The 15973-nt window shown below is 39.0% G+C and overlaps 1 protein-coding gene across 5 annotated transcripts in view; it reads right to left on the reverse strand.

Moving 5' to 3' along the window:
- The window catches only part of RAPGEF4 (Rap guanine nucleotide exchange factor 4), a 326385-nt gene that overhangs the window by 185773 nt on the left and 124639 nt on the right, over positions 1–15973 (reverse strand). For 2 of the 5 annotated variants that reach the window (XM_017856977.1, XM_017856975.1), the window contains exon 1: positions 11345–11605. The exons of the other annotated variants lie outside the window; for them this stretch is intronic. The gene's annotated coding sequence lies outside the window, so the exon portion shown is untranslated. Of the gene's footprint in view, positions 1–11344; positions 11606–15973 lie in introns of those variants that run through there. 5 annotated transcript variants of the gene reach the window in all.

Below are 15973 nucleotides of genomic sequence, written 5' to 3' on the forward strand. Positions count from 1 at the left end.
AAAAAAAAAAAAAAAAAAGTCTGCTTTTTTTGGTCAAAATAGATAATATCCCTTTTAGTGAGGTCTATGAAATGGGAACCTTATTTCCATTGTACAACTGAAGGCCCTGTCAAAGAGAGGTTAAGTGATTTACTCAAGGATATAAAATGTGTCAGAGGCTGAGATAAATCATCCAGATTTTGTGCCTTGCCCTCCACTACCTTCCCTCTAACCCTGGGCTCTGTGAGGCATTTCTGTGAGTTCTTGAAAGGAAATCTCCGATGATTGTCACATATCCCTTGAGTCAGCTTTCTCACTGCAGAAAGCATGCCGATACCAACCAAAACACTCTGCCGAGGGCCTCTACACCTCAAAAATCAGTGCAAGTCTAAGGCAAGTTAATTCAAAAGTTTTCCCTTTGAGCAACACACTAAATCCATTCTGAATTCACCCGAACAAGAAAGCCTCATGCTTCTAGTTCCTGTCTGATTAGCAGGATTTCAGATATGACACAGTCTACTTTGATAATGATGGAACAATCCTATGGGGAGAAGAAACTGCCCTTTTTTCTCCCTTAGAAAATATAGGTCTCTGAATTAAAAGCAGTGGATCACTGGAAAAGCCACATTTTAAACAGACTATCTGAGACTTAAGGCAGGCAAGTGGTGTTTATTTTTCTTAATTGTAATAGAAATAAATATACAAGTTTTATACCAAAATTTAGAATTGAATTAAAGGTGCTATACCTCTTTTCACAACATTTCAAAAGTTGTAATCAAAACCAAAGTATTCCCAAGCTACTGCTTCTCCTAGCAAAATTCATAGTCTGTATTTAGTTATATGGCTCTGCATAGGAATTTTAATAAATTTAAATCTCAGTTTATAGGTAGGAAAAATTATAAAGTCATATTTGAAGCAGGAAACAGCATAAAGATAAATAATCTCACCTGGCTATATCCATGCACACAGCAGCATATTTCTGGTGATAGTCATGGTCAAACTGAAACATCCCACCGTGACTGAAGCCATGACCATCTATAATTAATTCCATGGGTTCCAGAACTTTGTTACTGAAGCCATAGCCCCAGTCTGGGGCTTATCTGCAAGGCTGCGGCTTCTCAAAACCAGGAATAGGAAAACAAATCCTGATATAAATTGACACAGGCCACGGCTACTTAAGAGGGATAAAAAGCTTAAAGATTGAGCTGGCATTTTTCCCCTCTCTCATGAAGCATAAAGGTCTCCACAAGTTTAGTTGGGTCCTCATTCAAAACAGACATGATGGACAGCTTCTCAGAACTGGGAACTGGCCTACCAAGATATATATCATAGATAGAATGGAAGAGAACAGAACAGAATTAGATTGATTGAGTAATTGATTGATCATATGCATATATATGTAATACAGTATAGTGTACTGGGTCATGATGTGAAATGTATTCCTACTATGGGTTACAATAAAAGAGGCTTAAAAAGTAGTGCAACAGGGACACCCTATATCCCCCTAATTGGGTAAGCTGCAGGTGAAAGCAGCAGTACTCACAGAGTGGTAACAGCAGAGGAAAGTAAGTTAATAGGAAGGCAGCAGGACTCAGGAATAAGGAGATGACTCAGGGGTGCTGCTGCACACCCAGGTTACCAGGTTGCTCCTAGTTTGAACTGCACACTTCCCGGGAGTGGAGTTCACCCATAGGATGCTACCAGCTATTAAGCACCTATGATTTCCAGTGCATTTGTCTCCATGAAGGATGTCAATAATAGTGTCTGCAGCCCACATGAAAAGACACTTTACTTCTACATTTTATATTTTACATTGTCTGAGCTCAGATTTCTGGACTTCCTTTTAGATATTATATACAATTCCCTGCCCTCCAAATGTCTGTATCAGACAGAGCAGATAAACAAACACACATTCAATAACAGAAAAATATTAAGGCTGAACATATGAAATTACCATTTTTGTAGGTCAAAAGTAGGGTGAAATATCAGTAATTCTGTACAGTTGTGCATAATAAAATCATCAAAATGCAGTGAGGGGGTGGATGGCTCAGAGGCTGAGCTGACAAACACCCCCAGCCCATATCCCATACACAGCTACATGGGTGAAACATCTAAATATCAGAAACCAATTTTCTATCTACGGTTCCCAAGACACAAAATTTACCATCAACTCTATGCAAGATGTTGGACTTCCTGTGCTTTCTAATATAATCAGGCATAAAATTACCCACAGGGAAAGGACTTTCAGCAAAGAGATTTTTCAATATTTTAACTTCAGATGTTCAAAATTATTCCTTAAAAAGCACATATTAATTTTTTAAAAAACTCAAATGTCTGCTATTAAATAATAACACAATAACTAAGAATTTATCAAGGGCTCTAGTTTGGTTTTTTTCATGATAAACTTTCTATTTTAATAGAGCTGGATTGTTTATGAAGGATTTTCCTGTGTTATCTCATTGAGGTCCCCTAATAACTCCATAAAGTAAGGGTTGGTCTTCACATTTTACAGATATGGAAATGAATCATTCTAGAGATTCACTTAGAATGCGGAAAAATTCAGTTTTGTTCTTTAATATGAACTTTGTTTTCAGATCAAATTCTAATTGGCTCCAGATATGACAAACACTTATTGAGAACCTACCAGAAGCCAGGCCCACTTTGGGAGGCCAAGGCGGGAGGATGACTTGTGCCCAGGAATTTGAGACCAGCCTTCTCCCACTTGCTGCAACTCTCATCATGTGACATGCCTGCTCCCCCTTCATCTTCCACCATGATTGGAAGCTTCCTGAGGCCCTCACCAGGAGCAGATGCCAGCACCATGCTTCCTGTGCAGGCTGTAGAACTGTGAGCCCAAATAAACCTCATAACTTTACAAATTACCCAGTCTCAGGTATTCTTTCACAGCAATGCAAATAGACTAACACATATGTTCCCCTTTTAGAAGAAGAAAAACCGTAGAAACCCACTTAATTAAGATGAAGCTAGAACTATGATTCTGTCCTCTGAATTAACAAGCACTGTCAGGTTCAGACAGATAGCTACTTCCATTGTTTGAATTTACCTGCAAAAGGCATACCTTTAAAGAGGGCACAGGCACCATTCACAGGAGAGAACTGTACACATGGCTCTTTCCTCCCACTCCCCAATCCAAAGATTCCTTCCCCTCTGTCTCCCTTCCCCATTACATTTTCTCTTATTAAAACATGGAATGAAAAAGTAGAGACTGTCTGTGCTATGTAAGAGCATGTTATGCAGTCTGCTCTAATTCTACAAAATGAAATACAAGGACTTATACTTTGCAGAAGCATTAGGATGTCAAAACAAATTTAGAGTTCTCTGTGAATTTCAAATGAACCTTGAAGCAAAGGTCTTTCTTTCAGTTAAGTATTATCATTAAGGATATGAGTTGGGTGAATATTGATCAAAAACATTTAATTCATGCTTTTATTATTTCTGAGATTGATTACTGGGCCTGTTTTGTTAGGTGGTCCAATAATCTCTTCATGTGATTCCAATCTGTTCAAAATGCAATTGCATGCCTGGATGGTAAGAGTCCAGCAACTGAAGCATGTCACATCTTCTTCCATTTCTCTGTCATTGATTAACAGTTAAATTTTGGATTAATTTAACTATGACATGATTTGAATTTATGAAATGTTTTACTTTCTTCCTCTCTGGGAAATGCAAATATATTCCATGTTCTTCTACAAACAGTGGCTTTAAAGAAGTTAAATAGGTAATATAAAAACTTATTTTCCTGACCCAAATCATCAGACTTCCCCATCACATGAAACTTTTCCAAAATGTAGTTAGGGCTCAAAGGTTCAAAATAGTTTCTTAAACATTACTTCCTTTACCTATATAGGTTGACCTGGATGGACATTAGTTTGTGCCTATTTAATCAGGATGAAATTGGACAAGGCCAATGGATTTAGTTCCTTCTTTCACCACATTTTAATTATGAATGTCCAACAAACAGACATATCCCCAATCATAAATCCATTTACTCATGAAGTGTTGAAAAATGAGATGGAGTCTTCCAATCATTTCCAGTTTCAAAGTGAGATAGGTACACTTCAGATGATAAGGAATCTGCTCAGACAAGCAAAGGGGTATTCTCCTGGACCTTCATGTTCAAGGGTCAAGAGTCTCTTCTCTTGAATGATTCCTCTCACCAACTCAATTCCCTTTTCCATTCCTTTGTAGGTTAAAATATTTAAAAGTTTGTATCTCACTGCCCCTGTGAGATCATTCAGTTACCCCAAGGACAGTAAAAGAACTGAAGGAAACAAAGAAGCCAATTGCATGTCTAAATAGATTTATTTATCCAAAATACAGACAGTCAAAGGTTTTTTTTATTTTTAATAAGCAGTTTTCAGCTGGGCACGGTGGCTCACACTTGTAATCCCAGCACTTTGGGAGGCCAAGGTGGGTGGATCACCTGAGGTCAGGAGTTCAAGATCAGCCTGGCCAACATGGTAAAACCCCATCTCCACTAAAAATAAAAAGGATTAGCTGGGTGTGGTGGCGGGTGCCTGTAATCCCAGCTACTAGGGAGACTGAGACACAAGAATCACTCGAACCCAGGAAGCAAAGCAGAGGTTGCAGTGAGCCAAGATCTTGCCACTGCACTCCAGCCTGGCAACCTGGAAGCCTGGGTGACAAAGCAAGACTCTGTCTAAAAAAAAAAAAAAAAAAGCAGTTTTGAGATAGAATAGAAAAGACTTTTGCATTCCAAAATTTTGGCTTAATTAGAGGGACAAATTCTATGAAGTTTACACTATAAACAGTAGACTATGGAAGAATGTAAGAAGAAAGTCTGTATTTCAGCCCCAAAGGAGATCAATACAACAAAATTGGTGGTGGTAGTGATGGAACATGTTTTGAGAGAGGTTTTTTGTAACAGAAGGGTAATTCAGCAAATTATTGGTGTGGACCAGAAAAACAGGCCCACCCTCAGACTGCACCATTCTGGGGTTAAAATCCAAATTGAGTTTGGAGTTCTGCTCTCCACACAGAAGGGATCTGTATCCTGCCTCCCAAAGTGAGGCCCGGGGTGATCTAAGTATGGGAGTCAATAGTATGTATGTATTAATGGAAGCCACAGCAATGAATGGCATCTCCCCATTTCTCCCAAAGTCAGAAGAGTGCCCCTGAATACCACTTATATTTTAACAGTGTATAAAGAAAGATAAGCCTACAGAGACTAAGGAATAGGAAAGCACTAAAAAGGTGCAAGAAAATGATATTTCAAGAAGGGAAAGGAATTTACAATGTCGAATGCTATAGAAAAATTAAGGACTGAGGCTCTCTTTCACATTCAGAACAAGCAGGCAGGGGATGACTTCAGCTAGCGATGTTTCTGTGGAGTGGCTGGGGTAGAATTTTAATCACAGCGGATTGAGGAGTGTCTGGGAAGGGAAGAAATGGATACAACAAATAGACAATTCCATTCGAAGGTTGGCTATAAAAAGGGAGATAGAGTAGATAAAGGGGTACAAGGGGAAGATGAAGGTTTTGTTTTGCCTTGTTCTCTTTTAAATTGGAATGGTTGGAGCCCATGTACATTCAGATGAGAAGGATCCACTAGGGATGAAAAGGTGAAAGATACAAGAAATGGAGGAAATTATGCATAAAGTAAGCATCCTAAGAGGATGAGAGTGAATGGGGTCCAGGACACAGGTGAAAGGGTCATGGGAGGAAAAACGTCTTCTATCTTAACCTGAGGGACTAGAAATGGATTCATACAAATTGACATATATTATATATATTTTATATATATATGTATATATAATTGCCAGTATTTGCAATGCCTCCCTCCTTCACTCAAAAGGAGAATACTCTGCTTAGTCAACCACCTATGACTTGTCCTGATGGAGGTAAGAGGAATGGATGGTGGGGAATGGCCAACACCAAGACACACTAGTGTGCTCTACCCATGCAGGAATAAGAGAAGGCAGGCAAGAGTAAGAAGGCAAGGTGGATGAGTGTGGCAGCTGGTGAAGAAACAGAGGAAGAGGGCAGAGGGCAAGAAGAAGCGAACGGACATGAGGAGGAGCCAGACTTTGGGGAGAAAGACATGTAAAAACAATTTTAGGAAATCTAGCTATACATTTTAAGATTAGTGCCCTTTTTGGTCTTGGCTGACTCCTCAAGAAACTTTCAGTAAAAACCTCCTTAGCCTTCCAAGGCTTCCTGGAGTTGGACTTGATTTCACTGTGTTGAACTGTCCACAGGGCAGTTGGTTTTATTTGGGTTATGCAGATTTGTTGGCAGGAAGCTGAAATCTTGCATGGTGAGAGGTGAGGCTGTTTGCAAAAAGTGACCAAGGAGGTGGTTTGGTCAAGGATTTGAGGAGAGTAGAAATCTTCAAATACATGTTGGGGAGAATGGTAGAAATGCATTAGGAGAATATGTAAGGATGGCACAGTTGTGCCGAGGGGTCCAGTGAGGTTGGCGGTGATGGATGTGCCACAGAAGCCATCTGGACAGTGGTGTGGTTTTCTCTGGCAGTGCTCAGCAGCCTGGCTGGAGGCAAGAGAAAGCCTACAACTGGACTGAGGAAGGGTTGGTATTGGACCTGGTAGGTGACAAGGGCAGGCACAGATCTGCTTCATTCATTTCCAAGAATCCAATACGACAATGTCCGATGCACAGGAGTCACTCCATAAATCTTTCGGATTTTGTTTTTGTTTTGTTTGTTTTTGAGACAGAGTCCTGCTCCATTGCCCAGTCTGGCGTACAGTGGCACGATCTCGGCTCACTGAAACCTCTGCCTCCCAGGTTCAAGCAATTCTCCTGCCTCAGCTTCCTGAGTAGCTGGGACTACAGTCACGTGCCACCATGCCTGGCTAATTTTTGGCATTTTTTTGTAGAGATGGGGTTTTGTCATGCTGGCCAGGCTAATCTCGACCTCCTAATAGCCTCAAGTGATCCACCCACCTCGGCCTCCCAAAGTGCAGGGATTACAGGCGTGAGCCGATGTGCCGGGCCAATAACTCTTTGTTGAATGAATGATTGGGAGAACTGATAATATGGACAAGAGGGTGATTGAAATGATAGGCCAGGGTATCCAAACTGAACAGGGAAGGAAGTGAAGACAAAGGGGACCTAAATCGGGGGACGTACACTGGAGGTTCCTCAGGTCTACCCAGTCAAGTGCTGGATCCCAGACTCAAGAGATAACTTCTCTGAGGCTGAAGCACCCCCTGGTGGCTGATCCAGGGAGCCATGAAGCCCAGTGTTCTTTCCCCTCAAGAGCAACATGCACACCTTTTTGTGTTCCTCGTTCAATGTCCAGCGCTCTCTTCATTGTCCTTCGACCTCCTTCTCACTCATACTTTAAACCTGCTGTTTCTCCTCTCTTTTAACTTTTGCCCTAGCTACCTCAGGTATCTCTCTCACTACCCGCCTTTTTATGTTATCCTCGTTCTCTTTCCTTTTTCAGTTTGTGAAAACAACCCAAATCATGGCAGATATGGGTAAAGGTAGAACCCATGATATGCCTGAAATAAGGACAAGGAAATCCTACTTTTCATAATTAAAGAAGTCAATGTCTCAAAGTCAGTGAAGGTGGACACAAATTTTAAAATAGTCACAGCCCATATCATCTTGTAGTTAAGCCTGAGCACTAGCATTCAAAATATTTTCTATCCTGGCAATTATAGCTTCTAGTATGTTTTAATTATTGCTTACTGCTTATATAGTTATTGCTTAGTATTGCTTATATATGCTTTAATTATTAACAAGAAAAGTGGTTTTGCTATTAATTTTTTATTGCAATTGTATGTGACTTTGACCCTAGGGTGGGTTGGGCAGATGATTGAAAAGTAGCCTAAATATGTTTATAACATCGCTTCTATAAAGGGCTTGTAAGTGAATTTGTGGAAGACAACCTTTTTGCCAGTTGGGGGTTTGGTATAATTTTGATTCTTGCTTGAATTTCCTTAAAAATCACAATAAGTTATTTAGGGAATAACAGTTGCCAAACTTTCTGACAAATCATAATGAATGGTTACGTTCTGAAAGGTTGACTAGCCATCTTTTGGCTCCCATTTCCTCTTTAAAACTGAGCTATTTTGAGAATTTCCATTCCTCATGCTCTTTTTGCTTCCCAACCCTGACACTATTTGTATCCCCTCAGTGGCATTTTTTAACCCAGGAAAACTTAAATAAGATCCAAGATTGCAGAAGAGCCTTATTATTTGATGACTGTGGGTCTTGTCTGGGAAGAACTCCAAACATAGATTTGCCATTTTAAGCAATTCCTTTGAATTCTCATTCTATTGTCAGCAATAGCCCTGTATTATTGGTTTATTATTGATTTTTCCCTTTCCCTTTACATAAGTTAACTAGAGCACTCCAATTTCCTCTTCTCTCTTACTTTTCTTAGTTTATAAGTCCCTGAAAGATTGTATTGTTTTAGCTTTTTGATTTTTACAGAACACACACACACACACACACACACACACACACATCAGACTTTGCCATAATCATAAACCCATCATTTTTTCACTCCTCACCATGATTCTTTCTTCTTTGTCACCCCATTTTAATACAATCTGCTGCCATATTCCATCATGTTCCCCTTTGAAACATATTTCAGATTCATCCTTTCCCCCTCATTCCCGCGGGCACCATCTTGTCTCAGGTCATATTCTTATCAAAGGTACTGTTCCACCCTTCTAGCCAGCTTTACTGCCATCCTACTCAGTCCCCCACCTCCCCTGTGCTCCACTGCACACTCAGTCCATGGGGCAGATGATACTGCTAATTCATGTGAGGGCAGGAGAGCACCTCCTAACACCCAGGTACGTCTCTTCTCTTAATTCTTGTATGATGAATGTTACTTTCTTCATTTCACAAAGGAGGAAACTGCCTCTCCCAAGAGGTTAGGTATTTTGTCCCAAACCACCTAACTTGCAAGTGTTCAAGTCACTAGCCCTCAAATCTGAAAAGGGAGGGTGATCTGTGTTGCAACAGAAAAATTAGCATCTGCATAACAAGGGTTTAATATTTAATACCTTTAAAGTTAAGGAACTAGACAGACTTGCCATTATCATATCAAGGGCAATAGTTTTCAAGAGATGGGATTTATAAGAGAAACGTATAAATCCAAGTGTCTGCTCTCAAAGAGTTTTTAATCTAGTTGGTTAGAGCATGTAACTAGAACATGCTAGATACACAGCAAATGCTAAATAAACACTTGCTGAAGTTGGGACCAGAGAATGGAAGGTGAGCCCTTGCTGCTGTCTCTGCTTGGTTTGCCACTAATTATACTGTTTAGTCATAGGATGCTTCTTAATATAAAATGCTCTCTCTGACACTTCCTTCTGACCCAGTCCCAAAGAATATCAGAACAATACACTGTTAAGAAAAAAGACATTGAGATTACTGGGCTGCCTTCCAAGCTGCAGGGGCCGATTTATTTTTTCCTAACTACAAGATAATTATTGCTGGATATTATTATGGGATTTTTCCATATGTCCTTTAGTTAGGACAGTGATGACCCAATGCTGCCTTTTAATATACTCTGATCTCCTGCCAGCTTACCTCATTCTATCACTTTGTCTTTGGTTTTTATTTTTGTGATTATTCAAACTTCCCATTGCCTAATCAATACCTCATTTGGCCATTGCTGCTATTGACAACACACTTCGACAAAGACTCTTTGAAAAGGGTCTTTTTTGCTGGCAGTGGGCTCATTTAAAGCAAGTTCTTGCTACGTGCATCATTTTGGCAAACAAGGACAAGTTCAAGGAAATTAGAGGCCAAACTTGACAGAGCACTGGGTGCAGCTGCTGGCCCAGCTGTGCAGTGATTCTCAACTGGTCCATTACCTCCAAAACTCAACTATTCAGCACAGCTTCCCTAGTCCAGCACTCCTGTCGGTCTAATATATTTGGCAACAGCCATTATTTCAGAAATGAATGCTCATGTGTATTTATAGCAAATCACATGCCTGCTCTATCAACAATTAAACAGATTAAGATTCAGCAGACATATTCCTCTAATTAGGACAAGATGGAAGACATAGCATATAGAACGCTGTAGTTTGGTCAAGGTTTATTCTTTCCTAACAAGACTGCCATACCACATTTCATCAGTCAAACACTGAGGCTCTCCAGGGACACCATCTTCCTGGTATAGCATTCACTTCCTGTGCCTGCCCCATGGAATTTTCGGTCAGGGGATTCTATTTGTGACTGGCACTTCAAGATCCCCCCTTTTCCCTCCCTGCAACCACACTATAGGATCAATGGACTGTTTTAAGGCTCGTTTTGAAATAGCATGTGGACAGCATCATGTGGTCACTAATTTCATTCAGTTACACCCTTCCCCTGAGCCTCAGTGTATCCTGTATGCTCACACTTAAGTAGTGTCTCCTCTGAACAAAAGCCTGATCACACTGTCTGGGCCATAAATTCCATCTTGCCTCGCTCTTGCCCATGCATTATTTAAGCAATCTTCTCGGTGAGCCGGCATGAGAATTTCCCTCAGAGCAACAATCAGCAGGCGCTTTAAGCCCTGTTCTAACGGGAAATGTAGGATATCTCAGAGAGTTCCACCCATTCACAGTCTCGATAATGAAATATGATAATCTAATTTGGTAAAAATAAACTGTGAAATCAGAGATTTGAGGCAAAAACTTTAAAGATGCAATTCAGACTAGCAATCAATGCTCATTCAGTTTCTGTACCATCTCAGCTTTCTCCTTGTGCAGATGCTTAAGTGATGCTAAATTAAATAATTGACAAATTTTTAAAACTGCTGAAAATTACCATCTGTACTTAATTTTGGAATATAAAAAGGTCCATAGAAAACACCCTTTATGATTATTTTGTCTAATAACAGATATGAAACAATACAAACATCCCAGTCATAAAATATAATCCATTTCTAGCAGGCTGGCTTTACATATTTAAACATAGTTTTCAAAACAAAAGACCACAGGAGGAGTGAAAGGCTGGGTGACAAATACATTTAAAAAGCAAAACAATTGCCAAATAACTGAGTTTTTCATTTCAGATCTACTCTTCTAACCCTTCACTTCCCCGTAAAACAAAACCAAAAAAAAAAAAAAAAAAAAAAAAAACCCAAATAAACAAAACTCACCCACAGGCTTCCTGCAGACAGTTATGACAACCATTACTTTTTTTACATTTCTCTTCTGGATAAACACTGGGTTAAACCGTTCTCTGTTAAGAACTTTATTAGGTTGATACTACATTTATACAAAATGAAGTCTACTACTGTAAATAAACATGCTTGAGGCTTCCATGAAAACACAGCGAAGAGAAACAAGCTCCCTGTATATGTGAACACACTGCTAAATACATGGATAAAACAAGCTGAAACTTACACCAGACACTTCTCCCAGGTCCACCACGGCAGGAGCCCTAGGGGTACATTCTAGTTTTTTTTAAATCCATGTTCTCCTCTTCTCACTGATGGGACTACTCAGGCACATGGTCAAGTTGCAATCAGCTTCTCCCTTAGTGATGTATGAGAGCTGGACTGATTTATCTTGGCTTTTCTGCAGCATATTAGCACTAATGTTTCTGCGTATGCATCCTACCTTTCTTTAGCCGTAGCCCCAGCTTTATCATTGGTAATCTAAATTAAAGAGCCAGTGAACAGAGCAGGGTTGTTGTCCCCCACCCCTCCCTGTTTTCCATGAAACAATTGCCAGGCAGTCACTCCCGGACAAGGATTCCACTGTTTATTCTACCGAGCCTCCTCTTCAATATTCCATTGAGACTGGAAGTCAGAGTCGCGAAAGGATAGGTCCAGCGAGACTGTCTTAGTTCAAAGGTACATTTATGATTTATGCTTGAAAACAGTAGATGGCCTCAGGAAATATAGAGAGAGCTGTCATTTACCAGTTTTTCAGCCCAGAATTCAGAATCGACACTATTTATAAAAACAGAGCAACTTGATCCTTCACTTACTGCCCAGGGTGCACTTTACCTTCAGGGGACTCTTTCTGAGAAATCTCTTCCTTTTTCCACCAATATTTGTTTTATATACACATGATTAAATGTTTATTTTAATGAGGTTTATGAGTGCTATGACTTAGCAAGTTGCATACAAGAAGCATAAAATGCTGTAAAAATTTGGGGAAATCCATCAAACAAATCATTATTAACCTTGTTGCAACCTGCTATCAACAAACAGCAGCTTGAAGCAGGAGCTAAAGGCTGTATTTAATTCATAAGCTGTCAATTCCTTTCTTTAAAACATGTTTAAAATTTTCTCAACTTCCACAAATGTTTGAGAAGAAGAAATATATCAGAGTACATTTTCATATGAAAGTTTTTAATCTCTTGAAAATGTTGCTGCCTTAGCAGCATCTCAATGCTTTTAAACTCAGATTTACGATGATTACTGAAGTAATATTAGGTTTATTTTCTCATTTTATTCAGCAAGACTTTTAAACAACTGTTAAGCAACAGAATTTGGTGGATAATAAAGCATACCAAGTTTCATCTCTATTTTTGTGTATTCTGTTAAGGGAATACATGATCGTTTTCATAATTTTAAACATGTTATTGTATTTTAAATTTTGCTTTTAAAATTAACAAATTTAACATACCCATTTTCATGTAGGCATAATATACAGACTTGTCATTTTAATAGCTTTATATATTCATTTCCCTAATCCTTGACATTTGCATTTCTTCAATTTTCATTATAAAATAAAATGTCTCATCAGAAATGCAAAATACTCACATTTCAGGTTTTCCCAAACCCACCCCCCAAAATAGAAAAGGTAATCTCAAACTTTATGCTTCTCAGCGTTTATCAAAATTTCAGTCAGGAGAAATAACTTAAGAGGCTGGTTAGAGACCATGTAGGGTATTAGTTCTTAGATTATATCCCTTGGGTAAACTTTAAAAACATATATTGATTTCTATGCTCTAAAACTTGGTTATACTGAACTGCTCCACAAACATCTAGAGAAATTATTTTAAAAATTTAAATCTGGGCTTGTCACTTGGCTGCTTAAAACTCTGCATAGCTTCCCATTACTCTTAGGATGAAAGCCAAAATCTTTATCAGGGCCTTCAATGACTCAGTTTTATTTCACTAGGAAGATAAGCCCACCTTCCCAGAGCTGACTGGCTGGCATTCAGAACCATCAATCAATCAAGTATTGAGCCCCTGCTCTTTATGGGCCGGTCACTGGAGTATGGTATCCGAGCACTGGTTTGGGATGCCTAGAGAATTCCAGGAGCACATACACAGGGCTTCTCCTTCAATTTGAAAGTAACATACATGAACAAGATTTCACTACTCTACAAATCAGCTTATGAACTATGACAAAATCAATAAGAGCAAGCCAGACTTTGAAAATACATCATAAAGATAAAATCAAGGGGTAAGAAGAATAAGATGAAATTAATCATTTGATGAATGTTAATTCAAACTTACTTAGGCTAAAGGGGTAAAAGGGAAACAGTCAAGAAGGAGCATAAACTCAAAAACAAGAATTGCTCAAGCCTGGTCCTGTTATTAGGCTTTGAAAGTCATGACTCACATCAGCTAAATTACATTTTTAAAAGTTTACCATTTATCCATAACTGTGGTTCTGAGTGTTTTCAACAAATAACTCATATATGTTCATTACACTATGGTACATATTATCTTCCTCTAAAAGTTCTCTTTATTTTAGTCACTAAAAGAATCACATAATAAACTTCAGCAGTTTCCTTCTTTTTTTTTTTTTTTTTTTTTGAGACAGGGTCTTGCTCTGTCACCCAGGCTGGAGCACAGCCGTAGTTCATGTAGGTCATGGCTCGCTGCAGCCTCAGACTCTCCAGGGTTCAAATGATCTCCCACCTCAGCCTCCCAGGTATCTGGGACTGCAGGCATGTCACCATACCCGGCTAATTTTGTACTTTTGTACACATGGGGCTTTGCCATATTTCCCAGGCTGGTCTCAAACTCCTGGGCTCAAGTGATCCTCCCACCTCAGCCTCCCAAAGGGCTGGGATTATGAGCATGAACCAAGGCGCCTGGCCTATTTCACCAGTTTCTATGTAAGATGGCCCAAGCCTCTGAAAATATGGGATTTTCATAACTAAAGATCTACTTTGTAGTTAACCAAGAGCTCATGATCCTTGAATGCAACTTGTATATAAACTTGTGTCTCAAATAATGTATACACCCAAAGACACATGAAGCTTCCACTGAGTAATGAGATCTTGGGATGAGTCCGGTGCATATGGAATTGACACCATAAGGCCCCATAAGTTCCAGAACATTTCATAGACTTCCTTCCATTGCCCTGAAAATTCACACCATTAAAAGCTCCCATTGGAAGAAATCCTAAGACTTGGATTTGCCTGTCTTCAAATCATGCCTCTGCCACTTACCAGCTGTATGACCTTGGGTAAAGTACTAAGACTCGCTCTGTGTATATGGGTGTGTGGGTGTGTGCGTGTGTATTTTAAATTCACCTGTAAAGTGGGATAACAGAGTTCTGCTTCTAGTCATGAAAGTAATTTGTATCAGGCCAGTCCTCCCACAGATAACAATTATAAGTCCTGGAGAAAATATTTAAAAACAATAACAAAATTATCTGAAGGCAGCGGAGAATGACTGAGAACAGGCAGATATAAAGGTGGCGGGGGGCTGACACTTAGAAGAATGGCACTTGATAAATTACCTAATTTTTATAACTTTTCATCTAAGGCCAAGGCCCAGTCAGTCCACGGTATGGCCAGAGTCAGATAGAAGTCTGTAGTTGTCCTGGTTGAGGAACCAGAGGACAGAGTTCAGGGAGATTACAGCAGCTGGAAAATAAAGGAGGAAATCCCAGAGAGAAGACAGCCACAGAGGGAAAGCCCCAGATTCACTATATGACATCTGACCAAATCTCTGACTGATCCCAATACTATATATATGTGAAGCAGACTCCAAGTCACTCAGTTAAGGAGAAAGAACTGAACAGAGATGTCTGCTGCTATCTCAGGGAAAACAAAATTGGAATTTGAGTTTTGCCAAGTTAACTGCCTACAAAAACAGAAAATCAATACTCTTTAAAGGCATATGACAGTATTCAGAATCTCTGTAATGTATCACTCACAATGTCCAGAGTACATTCCAAAATTACTACACATGCAAAGACACAAAAATATATAACCCATCCTCAAAAGAAACCAACCAAAAGAGACCAACTCTGAGATAATTCAGATATTAGAATTAACAGACAAGGACTTTAAAGCAGCTATTATAACTAAGTGCTCAAGGGCATAAAAGAAATCTCAGCAGAGAAGTACAAGTTATTAAAAAGTACCAAGTGAAGATTCTAGAACTAAAAAATACAGTATCTGAAAAAAATTCACTGAATCGACCCAACAACAGATTGGAAAAATAGTAATAAAACGTGTCAGTGAACTTAAGGATAGAACAATAGAAATTAACCAATATGAAGAACAGAGAAAATTCTTTTTAATGAAGAAGGCCTTAAGGATCAATGGGATATAACAGCATATGTATAACTGGAATTCCAGAAGGACAAGAAGAGAGAGAACAGACAGAAAAAATATTTAAAGAAATAACTCAAATTTTCCAAAATTTGGTTAAAAAGCAGATATAAACTTAAAAAATCAAGATTCTCAGCAAACCCCAAACCAGATAAATAAAAAACAAAACAAAAACCCATGCCAAGGCATATCATATTCAAACTATTAAAATTCAAAGATAAAGTGAGAAACTTAAAAGCAACCAGGGGGAAAATGGCATACTACATATAGGAGAAAACTATATTAGTAGTAACTTTCCATCAAAATTCACAAAGAATAGAAGATAATGGAATGACATCATTAAAATACCAATAGGAAAACAACACTTATCAAGCTAGAATTCTATTTGTCGAGATAGAATTCTATATCCAACAAAAATATTCTTCAACACTGGAGGCCAATGAAGACATTTTCAGAAAAACAAAACCTAAAACACTTAATCTGCAGCAGACCTGCATTAC

Source organism: Rhinopithecus bieti, unplaced genomic scaffold (assembly GCF_001698545.2).
Source record: "Rhinopithecus bieti isolate Rb0 unplaced genomic scaffold, ASM169854v2 scaffold_43749, whole genome shotgun sequence".
NCBI classification, from domain to species: Eukaryota; Metazoa; Chordata; class Mammalia; order Primates; family Cercopithecidae; genus Rhinopithecus; species Rhinopithecus bieti.